This window comes from Eulemur rufifrons, chromosome 7 (assembly GCF_041146395.1).
Source record: "Eulemur rufifrons isolate Redbay chromosome 7, OSU_ERuf_1, whole genome shotgun sequence".
NCBI lineage: Eukaryota > Metazoa > Chordata > Mammalia > Primates > Lemuridae > Eulemur > Eulemur rufifrons.
In genome coordinates, this window is record NC_090989.1 from 178,999,606 (window position 1) to 179,007,631 (window position 8,026).

Genomic DNA, 8,026 nt, shown 5'->3' on the forward strand with positions numbered 1-8,026 from the left:
CCTAGAAGAAAACATAAAGGAAAGGCTTCATGACATTAGTCTTGGCAATGATTTCTTAGCTCTTACACCAGAAGCACAGGCAACAAAAGCAAAAATAATCAAGTGTGATAACATCAAACTAAAAAGCTCTCCACAAAGAAGCCAATTAGCAGAGTGAAAAGGCAACCTATGTAATGGCAGAAAATACTTGCCAATCACATATCTGACAAGGGGTTAATCTCCAAAATACATAAGGAACTCTTACAACTAAGTAGCAAAAAAAAAAAAAAACCCTAATAACCCAATTCAATTAAAGAATGGTCTAAAGATTTGAGTAGACATTTCTCTAAATAAGACTTACAAATGGCCAAAAAGTACATGAAACAATGTTCAACATCCACAATCATCAGAGAATTGTAAATCAAAATCACAATTGAGATATTTAATATGGCCTCACATCTATCACAATGGCTATTAACAAAAGAAAAAAAAAAAAGAGGACCACAAGAGTTGGAGAAGATGTAGAGAAACTGGAACCCTATATACTCTTGGTGAAAATGCAAAATGGTGTAGCCACTATGGAAAACAGTATGGGGTTTCCTCCAAAAATTAAAAATAGAACCACATGATCCAGCAATCTAAGTTTGGGATATTTATCCAAAAGAATTACAATTAGGATCTAAATGAGAAATTAGGACTCCTATGTTCATAACGGCATTATTCACAATAGCCAAGAAGTGGAAACAACTTAAATGTCACAAACAGATGAATGGATTTTTTTAAATGTGGGGGAGATATATATCTATATGGAGATATATAGATATGCATATGCAATGGGATCTTATTCGGCCTTGATAAACATGGAAATTCTGTGATATGTGACAACACGCATGAACCTTGAGAGCATTATGCCAAGTGAAATAAGCCAGTCACAGAAAGACAAATATGGAATGATTTCACTTGTATGAAGTATTTAAAATAGTCAAATTCATAGAATCAAAAAGTAGAATGGTGGTTTCCAGGAGCTGGGTGGAGGGAAAAATGGGGTATTACTAATCAATAGGCACAAAGTTTTAGTCAAGCAAGATGAATAAACTCTAGTGATCTGCCCTACAACATTGTACCTATAGTCAAAAATACTGTATTTTATGCTTAAAAATTGGTTAAGAGGGTACATTTGGTGTTAATTGTTCATATCACAATAAAAAATGTACCATAGAGCAAATAAAAATATTAGCCAACACACTGGTATAAGATATTTGTGACTCTCTCTCTCTCTCTATATATATACACACAGCATATATAATATATATGCACATATATATACACATACACACACAAAATGATTACTGTGTTTTAAATATTCTCCTACAAGTCAAAAAGCAAAAGGATTTAAAGGCATGGAAAATATGCAAAAAAAATTACATAAGAGACAGAATGCATTACCAATAATTATATAAACATGGTTGACCTTATTAGTAATAGCAATAATATTACATTTTATACCTACAAGATTGGCAAAAACAAAAAATAAAAACTATGACAATATTAGTAAAGATAAGAATGGGAAACAAAGGCCATTCATACTCAAGTTGTCCATATTTAACATTTAAACCATTTATTAAGCAATTTGCAATTATTCAATAAGAGCAAAAATGCATGTACCCTAAGAGCCCACAAATCCATTCCTTAGCTCAAATACTGAAGAATCTCTTCTGTATGTGACAGAGAAAACGTGTACAAGACCTTCATAGAAGCCCTGTTTGTAGGAAGAATAACAAAGAAATAATCTAAATGTACATCTACAGTAAAATTTTCAGATAAGTTGTGACATATTCATACAATGCAATACCACAAAACAAATGAATAAGCAACCTACAGGCATCAACATGGATAGGTTTCACAAATTTAATTTCAATGAAAAGAAGCCAAGTGGTAAAAATATGCATATATCATGATCTCTTTTATGTAAACTTCAACAAATATTTTGCATATATTGCAAAAATAAAGAACATATTTCAGTTTGAATACTACATAAATGACCCAATAATTTTTCAAAAGGAAAGAAAGTGATTAACACAAAATTTTGCTGGTTTTCTCTGGCATGAAGGCAGCAGGGAGGAGCAAAGAGTCCGCTATCAGTGAGGCTTTCTCTCTTCAAAGTGTTAAGGACATGGGTGTTTGTTTTTGTCATCATTCTTTGAAGCATGCAAACATGTTATATGCCCCTTTTAATGAATAATTCTTGTCTTATTAAGTAGTAAAAAAAATTTGTTAAAGAATTTGAAAAAAATTGTCATTCCTGTCTCTCTTCCTTTTTGTCTTCACCCCAAAACTCCTTTCTTTGTCAAACAATGCATTTAAATCTTTTTCAGTCAACTAAAAGCTCTAATCCTGTCTAGAAATCCTAGAGTAAATATGAAGAATTTCTACATTCATTAGACCCTGATGATTTTTTTGTTATTAATTACAGTTTTTTGCTCCTGGGCAGCTGCCCTCAGTCGTGGACAGCAGGGGCAGTTTCCCCTTGGTGACCCACCATGGAAGAGGGGGCACACAAGGCTGCAGTCCAGGTGCTCACACTTCCCACTAGACCTCAACGGACGAAGTGGCCACCTGAGCACAGGAAGGGGTGACCCTGGTGGACTGTGTAGCCTCGTGTGAGCCAAGGTGATTTAACACCCGGTGGGGGGTTGGTGGGAACGGGGGTGGGAAGCCATGGGGTTGTCTGCCAACGGGAACAGAAGCTAAATCGCCAGAGCTTAAAACTTAAAATGGGAATAAAAGGTCATTTATGAGGAAATGAAACTAAATAAGTCACCTCTCACCTCTTCCAGCCTTTTTTCATAAGAGAGACCGTATTAAATTTACATGCTGTCTTAGCTGTGATTGAACTGAATTCAATTACAAAGAGTTGAAAACAGAGAACAGCAAAGAATTCATTCCTTTCAGGGCTCTCCCACTGATGTTCTCTCTTCTAACTATATGAAGCCTGCGTCATCCTGCCTCCAGACCTAACAGTTGTTTTCTGTTCTGTGGTCAATGTGATTCACAGGAACGTCTTTAGTAACAAAGGAGATGAGAGCCAGAGAGGTGGAAAATGTAACTTTTATATGAATCTAGGATTGGCTATGAGCTCCAGCATTTTCACAAGAGGGAATTTCATTTTGAAGAGGAAGAAGGAAAAAAGAAAAGGTCTGCCACTTCCCAGAAAAGGCTCCATGAGATCGTTGTCAAGTGCGTGTCCTAAAGAGTGGTTGTGGTGGGCTGGACTGCTGTCAGTGAGATCCGGCCAGGTGGCAAGTGTCTCTGCGTATGCGTTTGCACCAGCCACGCTGGTGACTCCACTAGGAGCTCTCAGCCACCTAGCAAGTGCCTTTCTCTCATCATACTTTCTAAACGAAAAACTTAATCTCATGGGAATATTGGGTGTTCGCCAAGTATTCTAGGATCTATAGTCATTCATACTCCAAAAGAGGAGGAATTGGAGAACCTAAAAGAAATGTTTCACGAGCTGAATGATCCAGGTTTTGTGGTCTTTGCAACACTTGTGGTTATTGTGTCCTTAATACTAACCTTTGTGGTGGGACTTTGCCACGGACAGGTAGACATTCCTGTGTACATAACAATTGACTCTGTAGTCGGAGCACTTTTAGTCTCTTGAGCTAAGGGGCTGGGCATTGCTATCAAAGAGCTATCGCCTGTGTGGGACATCATCTGGCCTGGCTTCTGCTGCAGAGCTGCACCCTCTGTATGAGCACACAGACTAATTACCTGTATCAGGTCCTGAATATATTCGACACTTCCATAGTGACTCCAATGATTAAGTGTTCTTCACAGTATCAGCTTTCACTTGTTGGAGTGCCAAGGTGTGCCTGTTGATATTGTCATTGGTGCTTTGAGTGGCATCTTTATAATCATTGTAGGGATATTTTTGGTGCATATCTTTAAAAATCTCACCTTTAGTCTGAGAAGTCTGCCTCTGTCTTTTCTAAAAGACGAAATGGCAATGAATAACAACCTCTCTAATATGTATAAATATTAGTAATGTTATTAAATTTTCTTAATAATGAAGAAAGCTTAACCCGTGGAATTGAATAACACACTGGTGAAAATATCTCCTGAAGAAATAGAAATCTGATAGCTGTTTAAGAAAAATGTAATTAAAAGGTAAACCTGTAAAAAGTACATAAATGTATCATTTTACTTTCATCCCATTGGCCATCCTATTAAGATCTGGTTGGGTTTTGAATCTAACATGAGGTTGACAGCAAGTCTGAGTGGACTAGATGGGAAAGATCTGCCCTCAATGTTTGAGTGTTTTGAAGATCATAGCAGAAGTAAAAATGCAGGCAAAAAAATACAAAAAAATCTCCCCTGCCCAATTATTCAATCGTGCATGATTTCTGCCCCTTCACACATAGTACCATGCTTGCCTTCAAAAATGTCCTTTGAGCTGGGTGCAATGGTACATGCCTGTAGTCCTAGCTACTTGGGAGGCTGAGGCAGGAGGATCCCTTCAGCTCGGGAGATCAAGGTTGTGGTGTGCTGATTGTGCCTGTGAATAGCCACTGCACTCCAGCCTCCAGCCTGGACAAGATAGTGAGACCCCTGTCCATACAAAACAAACAAAAAATAGGCAAACAAATAAACCATAAACTATAACAACAATAAAAACCACCCTTCATCAGAGAATAGGAAGAATTTGACAAGCTCAGAGACCTTCTGAACCAGACACTTGTTGATATAGAGGTTTCTCCCAGTGTTACAAAACATAGTAAATGGTAAACTATTCTCAGTTAGGGATTTGACTGTGGAAGATGATAGACTCCTTGTATTTACCAGTAAATCTAACATAGAAAAACTAGTGCATGCTTCATTTTGGCTAATGGATGGCACTTTCAAAACTGTCCCCACTATTTTTGATCAACTATATACAATTTATGTGCCTGTTGGATCCAAAAATGCTAGAACTTATCTGCTCTTTTATGTATAAATGACTGGAAAAAAAAGTGAAGCAATTTATAAATGTTTATTTGAAGATTTGATGGACATTGCCGAAGAAAATGAATTTCAATTGAATCCTCAAAACATAATGACAGATTCGGAATAGGTTTGACCAAGGATTCTAAAAGTGAATTTCAAACCAGTCAGTAACTTCACTGGCTTGTTTAAGCATTTACAGCTTTAACTCCTTGAAAGCTTCAATAAAATCCAAATTCAAAAGGTGGGGAAAGAAAAATAAACACTCCTGACATTTCATCAGCTGGAAGGAATGGCAGTGCAGAAAAATGACACATTTTTAAACTGAAGTTTTTGTCAGTTTGGCCTATCGTGTGGCCAATCCACTTATCTGAATTTTCTGCCAAATGCATTGAGCTGAATGAAAAGAAAAACAACAGACTTTATTGGCAACACCTCTTATGTACTACCTCCCTGCAATTGTACATAATCTATCTGTGTAATACACTTTCTCATATGTCAAATTTTCTTTTTAGATTTTTTTAGGTTTTTCTCTAAGTTTTTTTGCCCACTATTTTAAATGGCCAGCATTATTTTTTACAATTTGCTGGGCTATGTATTTCACCTTCAAATAATTTCCACTACTAGAGTAATAAATTGTTAAAGACTTTTAGAACAGTGCTAATTCATTCTATACTTTTTTTGCAAATTTGAGTCAATGAAAGTGCATTATGTCAATGTTGACTTTGTGCATATTACAAGTGTACATAAAAAGGTTGAAACATCCTCAATAAATGAAGAGATGTCCTTTTTGTAAATCTACACTTGTGAAAGATAAACTTTCTTGAAATCTCAGCTTTTTGGGTGATTGCCTATACAGTAATGACCCATCATAGCTTTTGATCTATGTCATCAAAAGACGTAGGTTGTCCGTCACAGTATTTCAGATGACAGCAGCAGTTATAAAGCTGGGTGCACACAATTACCAACCACAGTGATTTGCATTCATACATTTCACTTTTCGACCTACTATCTTTATGAATATGGTCCATCTGTTCGTAACTGTTAACACACATGGGACTGTCATTAGTATACCCAAGTGCTTATGCTTGCAAAAATATGTGTTAATATATTATTATTTCCTCTGTTATTGTGTAATGTGGCCTATGAAAAATTTTGTTGTGTTTTTTATGTTTCTCAAATCCCCTTTTAAAAATGCAAATAAATGTCTTTTTAAGAATTGTTTTTTTTTTTTAATTTTTCCATAATTATATTTTCAGGGTTTTGATCTTTTGGAATAGTTATTTTCAGGATTTTAGATTATAGAGATTTTGATCTTACAGGATTTCAACATTCAGGATTGTGTCTTTCAGGACTATGGCCCAAACCCAAATATTTGTTGACCCGTTCTGGCTTGAAGTAGTTTTCAGATGAGCAACATTTGATTAATTCAACTTTTTGGGGTTTATTCTTTCAGGAAGTGGTAGATCTTTCTGTCACTGAATTTGCAACTCTGCCTCTCAATGACATCCTGACAAACTTTCCATCTCTATAAATGTATGGACATTTTCTTATAAAACCACAATGCCATATCACCTCTACCAAAGTTAACAACAAATGTTTGAACATTTCAAAAAACTACTCAAAAAACTGATTACATGTAATGACAGATGAAAATAGGAACAAATTTGCCGAAAGAGTTGTGAATACGTCTTGCCTCACAATTACTGGATACTAGTACTTTTATATTGAATAGTACTTGTTACTCACATATCACTGTTTTTCTGTCCACTTTTCATTTTCACAATAAGAAAATTATTTATTTCCCTTTCGAGAGTAAAATCTATTTCTCTGAAATGGATATCAGAGTGTGTGGTATGGGGGTTAGGGAAGGGGGTGGGGGGAGAAGAGAAAATGAGAATGTCACTGGACATGAGGGTATGCCAATTAGGATGATAAAGAGTTTTTTTTAAATAGTTTGATTATTATTTTTGTATGGATCTTTGAAAAATTCAAATTATGTCAATGAGTAAGAGAATACCATTTTTTCTCACATCGTATTTCAAGTTTTGTCTTTTGCCATTTATATGCTTGAAGGTCGTAGACATGGTAGAGAATATTAAATGAAAATTAAAACTATTTTTCTGCAGATCATTTAGGCTAATGAAAATGCTGCCTGGATTAGTTTTGGAAGCACTGATCAATTGAAATTTGAAGTGCTTTATTACATTGTGATTTACAGTACATTCTTTCTACAGCCATTATTGCTCATGGTTATTTACTTTGCCGGTGATAATGTTCTTGGATGAAAGATGTTTGATTATAATTCAAATACCTCTTCTTTCACATTTATACACCTATCAAAATGCTTTAATAGTATCGGGGTTTTACATGAGGCAGACCTTTTTTTCTGATTATTTTCAAATTTTTGTTTAAAAATGCTTAGGTAAATGCATTTAAATAATTTGTACCCCTATCAAAACCTTGTAAGTATTTTTGTAACATTTTTGATTTATTTTTACACGCACATGAAGTATTTTCAAAAAACTAACCAAAAAAATGGAAACATTGAAAAAAAAATTTTAAATGACCTTTTTTTCTGAATTACTGTCAATTGTAGGCATCAGGCCCAAACTATGCATAAACTTTCTTTTTGTGATAAGTTTATTCCTATCTTCGTTCATGTTCACGCTCTCAGTGCGTGTCTCACGGTGTTTTTTATAAGTAACTCAAGGCATTTTCTAATATGCTCCAGACTTTTTAAAAACTGCCCTTTAGTTTTGTGAACCAGTGTCTTTCAGCATGGTGCCTTCTTAATTAGAACACCAATCATCACATAAAATATCACCTTTCTTCTTCTCAGTGAAAGCCTGAATTACAGTCATTGCTTTTTGGCTGCTGCAGTTTAAATACTTGCTATTTCCACCAACAATTTCAAGACACTTTTGGAGAGCAAAGAATTGATTTTGCCACTGAATTTTCAGCATGTTCTCAATCCCAAATGATTGTTCCTTCCATAGAATATACTTAATTTTATGATTCTATCATTGAATTACTAATTGATTGCTAATTGATTCTTCTTCAT

At 35.2% G+C, this 8,026-nt stretch overlaps 1 pseudogene; it reads left to right on the top strand.

Annotated features, from left to right (window-relative positions):
• The first annotated feature begins 446 nt into the window (after positions 1–446).
• On the top strand, positions 447–4,131 carry LOC138385858 (magnesium transporter NIPA2 pseudogene; annotated as a pseudogene).
• Positions 4,132–8,026: the final 3,895 nt, after the last annotated feature.